The sequence below is a fragment of the Diceros bicornis genome, unplaced genomic scaffold (assembly GCF_020826845.1).
Source record: "Diceros bicornis minor isolate mBicDic1 unplaced genomic scaffold, mDicBic1.mat.cur d_74_multi, whole genome shotgun sequence".
In the NCBI taxonomy this organism is placed as follows: domain Eukaryota; kingdom Metazoa; phylum Chordata; class Mammalia; order Perissodactyla; family Rhinocerotidae; genus Diceros; species Diceros bicornis.
In genome coordinates, this window is record NW_026690930.1 from 123,232 (window position 1) to 136,839 (window position 13,608).

General features: G+C 35.2%; 1 long non-coding RNA gene across 1 annotated transcript; it reads left to right on the top strand.

The window, feature by feature from the left end:
• The first annotated feature begins 3,633 nt into the window (after window positions 1-3,633).
• On the top strand, window positions 3,634-11,327 carry LOC131402385 (uncharacterized). Its single transcript, XR_009218615.1, has 3 exons — window positions 3,634-3,687; window positions 9,777-9,851; window positions 11,263-11,327. It is a non-coding gene; the product is annotated as an uncharacterized LOC131402385 (long non-coding RNA).
• The last annotated feature ends 2,281 nt before the right edge of the window (window positions 11,328-13,608 follow it).

Here is a 13,608-nt window from a genome sequence, read left to right on the forward strand (position 1 = left end):
CAGCTACTAGGCCACTCAGTCCCTGCTCCAGCCACAGTGAGCTAGAAGGTAGCTCTTCCTATTGAAATTCGCTGCCAAAACCCCTGCAGGCATTCCCCGCTGTCTTCTACAGTGCATCCTCCTCCCCAGCTCACCTCTCTCCTCAGGGCTTCATCCACTTGAGCAGAGGGCTCCACTTGTGCCATCTGATCCCACCACTGTTTCAGGCTTCCCTACTTTGCACACACTGCCTCCAATGCCCTTCAGATGTCTGGCAAACTCTTAGTCATCTTCTAAGATCCAACTCGAGCACCTCCTTTGAATTTCTGTGAAGGCAAGGACTTCAGTTCCTTCAGGTTGTCCTCACCAATGTTGTCCTCCTACAGGTTGGCAGGCGGCCAGGAACAAGGGGTGCCCTCCTGAATGAATGACCAGGAGTCTGGGGCCCTGGGTTCTAGTCCTGGTTCTGCTACTGAGTAGTTGTCTCCCTTTTCTGGATCTCCTGTCTGAAATGAGGGGACGGGTTAAAACAAAAGTCAATACATGAAACGCATTTTTGTAAATGAATGAGGTGTTTTGACTTTATGGCTTGTAGGATGTCTTGTAGCTGGTTATGATCCCTGATGGGCATGGCCAAATACTAGCCCCAAATGCTGAGGGCCAACGCCCTCTGTCTTCCCTCCCTTGCTTCCTTCTTTCTGTTTCTCTTGATATTGCTTGATCCCTGGAAGTAATCCAGTTTTAATCTACTCCCAACACCAGTTCAGATTACTTTGTTGTCCTGGAATGTGCCTTGTATCCAGTCTGAAAGATTGAATAGAAGAAATTATCTAGAATATAGAGGTAATAAGAGAAGGAAACCATAAAAAGGAGAAAAAATCCAGGGAGTATTAACCTAAGAAAGTCCAACATATTTCTAATTGGTGTTCTAGAAGGAGAGGAAAGAGAAAAGTGGAAAATAAACAATATTGGAATAAATAATGCTTGGGGTATTTCTGGTCATAAAGACACCAATCCACAGATTCTAGGAGCAACAATTAGATGGACAGCTTACCTCTCAGTATCAACAAAAGAAACAATGCAAGACAAAGAACAGTGATATTTTCAATGTGCTGAAAGAAAATGTGTCAACCTAGAATTCTATATTTAGTGAAAGCAAATGTCTAGAATTAGAGTAAAAAGGTATACGTCCTAAAAGAGACAAAATCAGCAAAAATGTTCCCACCAGTAGATCCTCCTTAAAGGAAAATCTAAAAGATGTGGAAAGGCAGAAGTGATAACAAGGAAAATATTGGAGGTTGTGAGAAGGAATGAATAATCAAATAAGTGGTAAATGTGTAGTAAATCTAAGTGATCTTTAATCTTTTAAAAACAATATTGTTTTGTGAGGTTAAAAGGGACAAGATAGAATTAAAACAAACAAAATAATAACATATAAGTGAGGAAGAGTAGTAATTGACGTCCTTGTAAGATGAGAGAAGAGAATAAGTGTATTGATTAATTTTCAACATTGGTAAGTTATATATGTGTTATTATAACCTTAAGAGAATAGAATAGACAGCATACAGTCCAATGTAGTAAAGTTAAAAAGAGTAGAATGTGAGAAAAAATACCTACTCAAACATACACAAAATAACCACCAAAAGACAATAATGGAGAGAAGAAAAAACATAGAATGAAAGAAATAAATTAGTAGAATGAAATAAGATGGTAGTTATAGACCCAGATATATCTGTAATTAAATTGAATGTTAATGGAATAAATATTTGGTATGAAAGTTAAAAAATCAGGCTGCATAAAAACATGAATTCCAATTTTATACTATTCAAAAGATCATATCTAAAATATCAGAAATCAGAGAACTGAAAGTAAAAAGGTGAAAAACAATATGATACTATCTGGCATGACTATGTTAATAAGACACAAAATAGATTTAAAGCTAAAATCATCACTAGATGTAAAGAAGGTCATGCTATACAGATAAAATATTCAAAAATTAGAAATATACAAAAATTCTTACTTTATGAACCTTAGCCTCAAAAAGTCCTTAATTGACAGAACCAATACTTGGTGAAATACTTTGAATTAGAGTCATGACATCTAAATGAAAATGCGTTGTTTATATGTAATATTTATACCTTGAAATCCAATTATCTTCAGGGGTCATGATGTAAGATCATTAATCTTATTGCTAGAAAATAGGATGAAAATGCCTACTATTTAATTTTTGTTTTGCTGAGGAAGATTAGCCCAGAGCTAACATCTGTGCCAATCTTTCTCTGTTTTGTATGTGGGTCACCACCACCACATGGCCACCGATGAGTGGTTTAGGTCTGCACCTGGGAACTGAACCCAGGCTGCCAAAGCAGAGCGCACCGAACTTAACCACTAGGCCATGGGGCCGGCCCCATATTTAATTTTCATATCTCTGTTACTTATGCATATCAACCACAAAATTAACTGATAAAGATTAATTAGAATTATGATAATAAAGTTTGTCAGAGTGTTTTAGTTTGTAGTTTGCTTTACATTGCTGTGATGACTGGCTGAGTCTCACTCTGCTACTCTTAGGCTGAGCTAACTTTTTCTATACTGAGTTCCCTTATAATTTGCTGTGAGTATTTGTTTTCCCTTATTCGCTGGTGGTCGTCTTAATTATCGTGTGCATAGAAAAGCATTTATTTATCTAATAATTGGAGTCAATGGATTAAGTGTTGTGATAATAGATTGAAATTCAGATTTGGGATTAAAAAAAAGTAGTTTTGGAAATCTTTGTGATTTGGGGTGAGACCTCTCAGGATTGTTAAAACTTGATCTGGAAAAGGAAAGAACTAGAAGAAAAGATTGCTTAAATCAAGTCCAGGTTAAATAACCATAGTAATCATGATGCTAATGCTAATAATAATAATCATTACTATTTCTACTCTGATGTCTATGCCTATTCCCAATTTTACTATATATTCAGTTCATACCTATTTTTTAAAATTATTATTGATTTGTAAACATTTTGAATGTATTCTGGATACCATATCTTTGCTAGTTATATACATTGAAAAGCTCTGATTCCTTTGGGTAGACTGTCTTTTATGGAGTTACATGTTAAATGAATCATTAATTTCAATATAATCAGTTTTATTATTATTATGTTTTAGAGTTTTGTTGTGCCTTGTTAAAAGAAACTAGATGAACTTTCTTTTTTCATTTATTGTTTATTTTATGAAATTTCTATTTTTCAATATTTATATTCTTTAATACACTTTTACATTTTTCTATAAAATGTACATTCGATACTAGATATATTCCAAAGTTCTTATAATTTTAGCTTCTTAGTAAATGAATCTTTTAAATTATGTGTTCTTTACTTTTTTCTCCGTAATTTATTGGAACTCCCATTATTTTAAAATATTGATTTTGTTGTCTGGCAATCTTGTTGAATTCTTATATTAATTCTAATTATCATCTACACATTATCCCATGTTTGTTATATAGATGATCATACCATCTACACACAATCATGCTCTTCTTTACAATTCTTTCCAAACTTTACATGTCTTATTAATATTAAAAAAAATTTTATTACTGCTCTGGATAAGACCTCATTACAGTGTTCAAAACAAATGGTCCTAATCAATATCCTTGTCTTTTCTAATTTTACAGAAACGTTTCTAACAAATCACTGTAAAGTATGAGGTTTTCTGAGAGTTTTCGGTAAGTCCTAGACTTTTCTGTTATATCATACTGCCTTGAAAGATTGTATCTTTACATTTCTTTAAAGAAAAGAGACAATCATTTATGGGAGGGAAATCATGATGCTCTTTGGAAATATGGTGAAATATATGGATTTCTCCACAGGAATAAAATGGACTTTTGAACATTAACACAAGCACCTGGTGTACACTTTTAGGGGATCATGAGTCTATTAAATATCCTCTATTGACTCAAAGTTAAGACTCTGATCTAAAAAGAATTTTATTCATCAAAACATTCAACAAACATTTATTGAATATCCATTATATGGCAATGACTGTGAAATATATTGTGTGTACAGAAAAAAGTAAATTGAAACTCATGAACCCTAGATACTCATAGTATAAAACATAAGCTCATGCAGGTGTTAAAATAAAATATGATACAAGACACCTCTGAGGAAAGTATATGAATTCTTATCTCAGTGATTTCTTTCTTTGCTAATGAAAGTGCATGGTGTAATTTCAAATAACATTTTGTCATTAGGTAGAAGTTTCTGATATCTTGAGTAAACACTAGGCTGGGCAAATGAGAATAAATTCATGTAATAATAAATTGTTATATTCTATCTAGCCTCTTTGCTCCCTTTAGTTTTTTTCTTTTCTAAATTTCCCATTTCATCACACTACACTGGTGTGTACACTGGCATGTACTGGTACATGCTTTATTTTGGTTCAGCCAACATGTTGGTACTCAGAGTTCTTTTATCAGTAGTTTTGCAAAAATGTCTGCAGGCCATTTTGCTCAAAAGGAATACAGATCCCTTAGGCTTTCTAGAGGAAGCTTTGTCTGCCGTTGCTTCCAAAAACATCGTAGACAACTTGAAAATAAATAAATGGATAAAATACTTTGGTTGAACTGGTTGTAGTGACGGACAAGGCGCCTTCTCCGGGGAAGTATGGCCACAGGCCTGCTGCACGGAGGATGGATTGGAAGTCTGGGACTTGATCTCCCCTGCGGTGTTTGCTGCCTTTCGGCATGAAGAGCAGATGATTATTTTCGCTGGACCTCTCAGCGGTGTCTGAGGCCCCCTGCACATTTCACTGGTTTATAGACACTTAGAGGAGGCATTCTGCCTGTGGCAGGATTAACCTCACTTATTCCTGGATCTTTAAAAGGAGGATGTCAAACCTGTCAAAGCTTCCTTGGGTGTATTTCTATTCCATCAATCTTTTGAAACGAAATTGCTTACACGTGTTTCTAGGGAGGTCTCAGGAGGGAGTTTTCATTTCAAATGATTAATACATGCAATGTGTGCCTCACTAACAACTAATGCTAAAAATAATACATAGGAACACCCCTTCAAACTAAGTTTGCAGCAAGTTTTGGGGCAAAGTATAGTAATTAAATTCGCACATGTATCCTTGCCTATCAGCTCATATTTAATTTTCGTATGTGTGAGAAGTTAAAAGATTTGGGGAAAGAACAGCAACTGTTACCACAATATAATAAAAATTACTCAGTGCATCTTTTACTGCTGAAACTTAGGGCAACCATCAATTGAGTAATCTTCAGTATATGGTCTTGGATATAATTGTGTTATATGTCAATCAATTTCTTACCCAGAATTGGTAAAATTAACTATCAGAGAATTAAATTAAAATGGAATCCCTTCCAAAATGTAATTCTGAGTTATTTCTCTACTAAATGTTTAATATTCATATAAACTATTGGATCATTAGTTCATGCCCAGTCTTGAACTTGGTCTAAGACTTAAAGCCTTGATCTTTTGTTTCATGAATATTTAATTGGACTGAACTCTTTTCCTGTTACTGTGGAGAGAGAGTGAAACATATTCTTTATTGCTCAAGTTATCCGTCATGCTTGGCATTTTAATTTACTTTCTTAAACTTTTTAACCAAGGACCATTTCAATTCCAATGAGCATACTGTATCACACTTTTTCAGATGACTACATTTTCTCTTTGAAGTTTTTTTTTAATTCTTCTGAAGCTTGAGAATATTTCCCATCTAGTTCTAGCTTACTAAACATTGAGGTCAGACAGAAATCATTCTTCTATGATTTGGAGATTTTGGTTGGTAGGTGACTATACTTCAAGGAACATATTGTACTTCTAAATATATCTGGAAATTATCAAACGTGAGTCATCTTCATTTCTCTAACTGATTAATGGTATATGTGAATTATCATTCAGAATTAAGTGTATTACTATAAATTACTATATCTAGGAGAGTATTTAATACAAATTACCTGTCATAACCACACCACTACCGCCACCAAATATTGTCTATCTTCATTAAGTGGTGAGGTGGAGTGATAAGCATCATGTTGGGGCTGCTGCTTATATAAGAGGGTAGGAGGAGATGAATTTTTGCTGTATACTTCTCTACATTCTATATGTACTACATATATACATTGACATGAATTACAAAGAACCACATTGAAGTTATTGATTTCAAATGAACCGTATGACTAATAAATTTAATTATAATGCTATATGCTAAATATAATGCTTATGACTTCCCAAGCATTTTCTTTTTCTCATTTTATTCCCATAAAATAGATGATGAGTTAATGATGTTCATATATATTTACTAAATAATATAATCGAATGAAAGAACAGGTTTTCTGAAACCCAATCTGGCCATCTTTCAGCTACACTGCTGTTAGATAAATTTCAGTGTTTCACACCTATGTTAAAATTATTGCCTATGTTTGGAACCTCAGTTATTTAAATCAGATATTTCTATACCATCTTGAACACAGACTTTTTTCCAAGTAGTACAGAGGTTCCAAAATTGTGGTCAGCATCCTGAACCCAGCCTAGAGTTGTCTTTTCTTTGTCTCATGCACTGTTTAATATTTAAAAATAAGAAATTAGCATAAAAGTCTGTATTGAAAAGTGAGAATATTGGGCAACAAAGATTCTATGTCTTCTTGTGGAAATGATCGAATAGTGCTAAAGAGCTGAGGCCTCCTTGCTATAAGATATTCTATTTTCAGTAATCCAATCCTTTGTGTCTTCCTAACACTGAGACAGAGTGTCAGCTGCAGAACTAAGAACAAAATGTGATGACATTACCAGAATCCTTACGTGAGGCTCACTTTCCCCCTTTGTGTTATAAGACTGACTACTATAGGTAATTGATTTTTGACTACTGGTTGCATCACTTAATCCTACTTTTGGGTTGTTTATATTGAGTTCTTACTTAAACTTCTCATCACCTGTACATCCCTTAAATGATGGTGCTCCTATCTGAAAAACAGATAGGACTACACTATGAAAGGCCTTCTTCTCATCCTATGGAATCTTTCTAGGAGGCTTCTAATCTCAACTTTACAGTGAAAAGTCATACATTTATATTTCTAGACCGTATTTCTCTTTGTTTTCTTTGATGTTTAGACTTCTAGATCTCATTTATTATTGCACATCTCCATTTGGGTATAGTGTAGATATCTCTTATTAAACTGAATTTTTCATATTGTTACCCAGATTTGGTCTTCCTTCTATATTCCTTAACTCAGAACATGGTAATATCATACTCTCATTACCAAAAAATAGAAACATTGAAGTTTTCTGTCTCTCTTACTCTTTTTCTCAATTCCTAAGACCTAAAAAGCAGCCAGGCTATGTTCATTCAACCTCTCAAATCCACCATTTTGACTGAAAAAACACTTGCCACCTATGTATATACTAGAAACATACAATAAATACGATTAAAATAAGAAAATTCTCCCAACTTCCAAAAGTTCATAATTAGACCTATGAATAGAAAATTATAATTCAATGTGATGTGAAAAATGGTGGGATTATACAGAGGGTGTCACAAGACTCCGAAGAATGCCATTTAAGCCATACTGAGAGAGACTGATGTGGGAAGTGGTGGTGTTGCTTCTACTGAGTGATGTTTCGATTGCATTAGCCAATGATGAATTTAGGGAATGGGAATTTCATGTAAAGAGAATAAACTGAAGATATAAAAGGGAAAGGTCGATATGGGAAAATTTATAAGCAGCATAGCTTGCTTGAGGATAAAGTATAAGGTAGGAAGCGTGGTAGGTAAGTTGGAGAAACAGATAGAAATTGCATTATGAAAGGTCTTAAATGACATATAAAGAGCTTAGACCTTATCTTCTCAGGAAAGAATTTGAAAAAATTTAGGCAAAGGTGTAATAAAATCAGAGACGCAATTTAGTAAGAATATAATTGAGTATTTTTATTTGGTATAAATGTCTGCATGGAAGGAGCCTGGTTAGGGAGATAATGCAATGGTTACGAGAAGAAATTTTGAGGGAGTGAAATAAAGTGGTTATAATAAGGACATAGAAGATTTGATATAATAAATATTTAGAAATTAAAATCTGGTGATCAAACCAAACATAGAGGGAGAGGGAAAGAGACAAATAAGAATAATTTTTTCAATTTTCTTGCTTTGGTGATTGAGTAGCTGGTAGTATGATTAACAATAGCAACAAGTATGTATTGAACTAAGAAGATGTTCATGTTAACTGAAACAGGCAGGTTGTTGTGTAATGTCTAGAGAATGATTCTACTTTTTATCCAACATAAAAATAAAATTCCCGGGGCCGGCCTGGTGGCGCAAGCGGTTAGGTGCGCGCGCTCCGCTGCGGCGGCCCGGGGTTCGCTGGTTCGGATCCCGGGCGCGCACCGACGCACTGCTTGGTGGGCCATGCTGTGGCGGCGTCCCATATAAAGTGGAGGAAGATAGGCACCGATGTTAGCCCAGGGCCGTCTTCCTCAGCAAAAAAAAAAAAAGGAGGAGGATTGGCGGATGTTAGCTCAGGGCTGATCTCCTCACAAAAAAAAAAAATAAATAAAAATAAAAAAATAAAAAAAAAAAATAAAATTCCCGTAAGTATTTATAATTATTAATATTTTCTTAAAAAATTTGTAAGTGGAAAATCATAAGTAGAAATGTTGATTGGGGTTATTCATATAGGACCAGTTGAATATGATTTGTTTGAGAGCTCTATAGGGGACTGTAGAGCTGTATAGATGTTCCATTCTGCCATAAATACATGAGTTACTTTTCCATTGAACTATATAAACATTTCTTCATTCCTACTAATAAAATCAGCTATAATAATACTTATGATAAAACAGCCAATATGCGTACCATGTGCAGCTACTGTGTTAGACTTTTTTGTATTTTTTGTGAAATTCACAGCAACCATAGAACATTTCACAGGTAGCGAAACTAAGGCTTGGAGAGGCTAAGTGTAAAATGTAAATTTACACTTAGCGATATGCCTACATTTAAAGCCAGTTCAGTCTGAACTCTTAAATACTACTTTATATATGGCGCATATGTGTAACGCGGTTGACTGCGATTAGGAATGCAGTCTTTCTCAAGGAGGCAGATACCTGAGCAATTTCACTTTCCTTCTACCTTATTTGTAGTTGCTCAGGAAAAAACCCACCGATACAATATAAAAATACTACGATTTTTATGGGGAGGGGGTTAGGTGGCTGTTTTAATAAGCAAGGCAACTTACAAGGCTAATCTTGGCCGCAAGACAAGTAGATCTCCACATCCGCCTGCCAAGTTCTTAATTTAAGAGTTTATTTAGAGTCCTTAATGAGATTCAGTCATGAATACCATCCACATGGTCTCAACAACACATTACTCGCCCAAGGCTGTGTCCTTGAAGTGGCTCCTAGTGTGAATGGTGGGCCAAATATGCATTCCAAGGACAGGGGAGTGGATGAGGAGCCTCCAATTGCTCCGGTCTGGTTAGAGTTTCAGCTGGAGATCACGTACTCTTGATGACCTTCTCCAACTCTCCACCCCTGGTGACCATCTCTGACAAATCTTGCAGGCCCCTCCTCTTCTACAATGGCCCTCAGTGGTCAGCAAAGGGTTTCATTAGCATGGAGGTGCCTGGTTTGGTGGCTCTCTGGTGCACTGGAGGCAGATACCACAGCAACAATATAGGCATACAAGAGAAGGGCATAGAAGATATACTCAAGGATTAGGGTAAGACTTTTCCAATCATGAAATTAAAGTGTTTTTATTTTTGTACTTCATTCTTTACTCTTGTCTTCTGATGCCTCCCTGAAATCCCAGAGTTTCACCCTGATTTTCATGGTTGTAACATCAGAAAATATCACTTCTGGGGGAAAAAAGTGCCTGATACATTAGGTAAGCATAATGTCTCACAACTATGAATTGAGATACCTAGTAGATGTTTATGAGTTGAATTTATATTAAGAACTGATGTAATATCAGAGACTAGGAAAGAAAATGCTTAAAATGTGATTTTATCATCAAAGATGATTTTCTATCTATAAGTCACAGTACAGAATCTATCTAAAGAGCATGCTAACTTCTTGCTGAAGTGATAAAGTTGTCCTTTTAAAATTTGACATAAAAATTTTAAAATTATGAATATTATTAAAATATGAATATTATTAAAACTATGTTATATAATCTTATTACTCTTCTCAAGAAAACTCTATCCTGAGCCTTCTATGTGCTATTATGTAGACTATATGACAAAGACTCTCTGTGGACTAGATCTAATGAATGATCACTTATAATCATTAACACATATGTACAAAAGCATGGCATACGGGTGACGCCAGCCTGGACTCCATTCTACACAAAGGCAACAAAAATACATTTAAATCATTCACATGAAGATTCAAATTGCTAACATATCACTTCAAATTTGAAGTTAATAAAGAATGTCGGGGGCTGGCGCAGTGGTGCAAGCAGTTAAGTGGGCACGCTCCGCTTAGGCGGCCCGAGGTTCACGGCCCGGATCCTGGGCACACACCGACGCACTGCTTGTCACACCATGCTGTGGCAGCGTCCCATATAAAGTAGAGGAAGATGGGCATGGATCTCATGTCAGGGCCAATCTTCCTCTGCAAAAAAAAAAAAAAAAAAAAAAGAGGAGGATGGGCATCGGATGTTAGCTCGGGGCTGATCTTCCTCACAAAAAAAAAAGAATGTCATAGAAGAAGATAATGACAAGTACAATGTTATAGCCATGCCTATTTGGTCTTTTGCCTTGCATAAAATAAGCTCAAAGTGGTAAATGTATTTTCAATTGTATGATGTAATTTTAGCACGAACAGAATATTCTGTATAATATGAAAGCTGCAAAGTCTAGTGTTTAAGCCTTAGGAAAATCGAGAGTTCAAAAATGTCTTCAATGAAAATGGAATGATCAGCTATGACTATTAAATACATCACTGATTTTACTGATTGACTATTTTTGCTGGCATAGGGAAATCTGACTGAGAATGGTAAGAATCTTAATTTTACTGCCTTATTAATGTTGAATATTTTGTCAGACGAATTTGAAGTTAGTGATTAAGTTCACATGACATTGCCAAAGAAGAGGTTTTGTTTGTGGACAGATTAATGCAAACAGGGCCAGTGGTCCACTCACCCTTCACTCAACAATGGAGATTGAGTGGGACGTTTAACCTGTTCCAACTGAGTTCACCCCTTCGTGTTGTCCAAAACTGTATGGTTTCCCCTTATGGCTGAGGCTGTTATATAAAAAAAGAAACTATTTATTGTTATTATTATTTTGTTTCAGCTCAACCTCTAAGAGATGACTTTCCTAGACTCCAGCGGAATGAGAATGAACCTCAAGAATCTGAGTCCTTTAACTGCAAATTACAAATCACGTAATAATTATGACAACAAAAGAGAAATAACACATTCCAAGAGTCATGCTTTTTAGATAATAATCAATTTTAATATTAAAAAAATCCTTTGAGGGGGGCTGGCCTGGTGGCATAGTGGTTAAGTTCACGCACTCTGCTCCAGTGGCCCAGGGTTAGCAGATTTGGATCCTGGGTGTGGACCTACACACCACTCATCAAGCCACGATGTGGCAGCATCCCAAATACAAAATAGAGGAAGATTGGCACGGCTGTTAGCTCAGGGCCGATCTTCCTCAACAACAACAACAAAAAACTCTTTTTATTGTAATGATTGATTACTTTGAGTTGTTTTTTGACTTTGTGTTCAATTTTTTAATTGTTACCTCTTTTAATAAATAACTTGTGTTTGTTTCGGTATTTATCTCATTTACTTATGCTGTGCAAATACTTACACAGTTTTGTTTTCCAAAGGGGTTAGTAAGACCTCAGTGTTTGATATCCTTCTTGGATTTATTGCATATATTTTAACTCTATGTTATGTTCCAGAACTCATCTTCTGACTGCTCAAATACCACCATTAACTGCTCATTGAAAGTTGGCTCTAAGATCACTTGTTCTAATATTACTTATGACTAAACAGAAAAAAATGCTGAAAGAGACTTCAAACAATTCTTGTCTGTCCTCCACTTTTGATGATTAACTGTGCCCAAAACAACACACAGAGGTCATTAGCAAACTGGGCCTGAAAAATGGTAATAGATATATATTTTTCTACTTGTCCATATTAATTAATGTAGACATTTCCTCCAAGTAATATTCCTTTAAAGAATCTTTTTGTGACTCAAAAGTAGCTTTACATAATATTATTAAATTGCTGATTATCTATTTGGTAACAGGCAATCTACGTTCACAATTTCTTAACAACAGTACTTCTCTGAATTTAAAATTCTCCATATAGTTGTAAATGACTAGCTTGTATCAAACCAACTTTCACCAAGAATAACTATAAAAATCACATTTAAGAAAAGAAAAAGAAAACACCTTACTTATTGGAGGCATTGGAGAGTATCTAGGGCATCCAGCAATTGTTAGGACAATATCCTAATAAAAGGAATACACAGTATGAGCCCAACTTTCCACAAAATTTCCCCTTGAGGTATTTTCCATCGCTAAGTGGCTGAAGGCAGAGAGACTAAGCAGAAAGCAAAAACTCAGGACTCGTGACAGTCTTACAGGGCTAAAGAGACAAGATAATATGAAGCACAGGTATAACCAACCAGTCAGAATTGGAGGGACCAAGATCCTCAAGAAATAGGAAACACAGAGAAGTGTGTCTGATTTTCTAAGTTGATATTCACTGTAAGGCGTTTGTCCGTTTCTAAGCTGTTGTGGACTGAGAGACCAAGACGACAAGAAGACAGCTGACGCTCAGAAGGTAAAAACTGAAGCAGATGTTTTGTCAGGTTCAATGTGCTGGGAAAAAAAAATTGGGAATTTAGGGTCTGTCAAGAAGAAAGGGGCCCGGTAATTGCTCTAGTATTTCATTTGAGACCTTTGAAAAGGTATGCTCTATGAAAAAAAAGAACAAGTCAGAACTAGACCATACCTCAAAGAGACTAAAACTCACCTTCCTATCATCTTAAAACCCTGATTGGATCAAAATGATTTGTTTATGCTCTGACTGTCATTTAGGGGAAGAAAAAGTAAAATCTCTCTGAAAGAAGATAAAATTATCAGAGAAGAGTTTTTGTAATTTTTTATTCAAAATGACTGGAATCCAATAAAAAAATTTCAAGGCATATTAGGGTCAAGGAAGAAACGACCACAAACCAAAGAATAAAGAAATAATAGATACAGACCCACAGCCAAGTATTTCACCAGCCTACTCAGTCTAAAATATCTCTGATTATTATGTTCATGAAAACATTTGATATGATAGAAAATTTTGTCAGAGAAGTGAAATCTTTAAAAATAATTGAATGGAAAATACAGTAATTGACATTAAGAACTCAATATATAAGTTTAAATATAGATTAGACACAACGAAAGAAAGGATAAGTGAACTTGAAGAAAAGAAAGTAGAAAATATCTTTACTGAGACATGGAGAGAAATAAAAGGAAGGAAAATACAGAAATGATTGTAAGAGGTCATGGTGAAAAGCATTAATATACACTTAATTTGAATCCCAGAAGAAGAGAGGCAGAGTAGACAAAAGCAATATTTAAAATGGTTCTAGTTGACAGTCTTCCGAAACTGACGAGAGATATAGAATCTA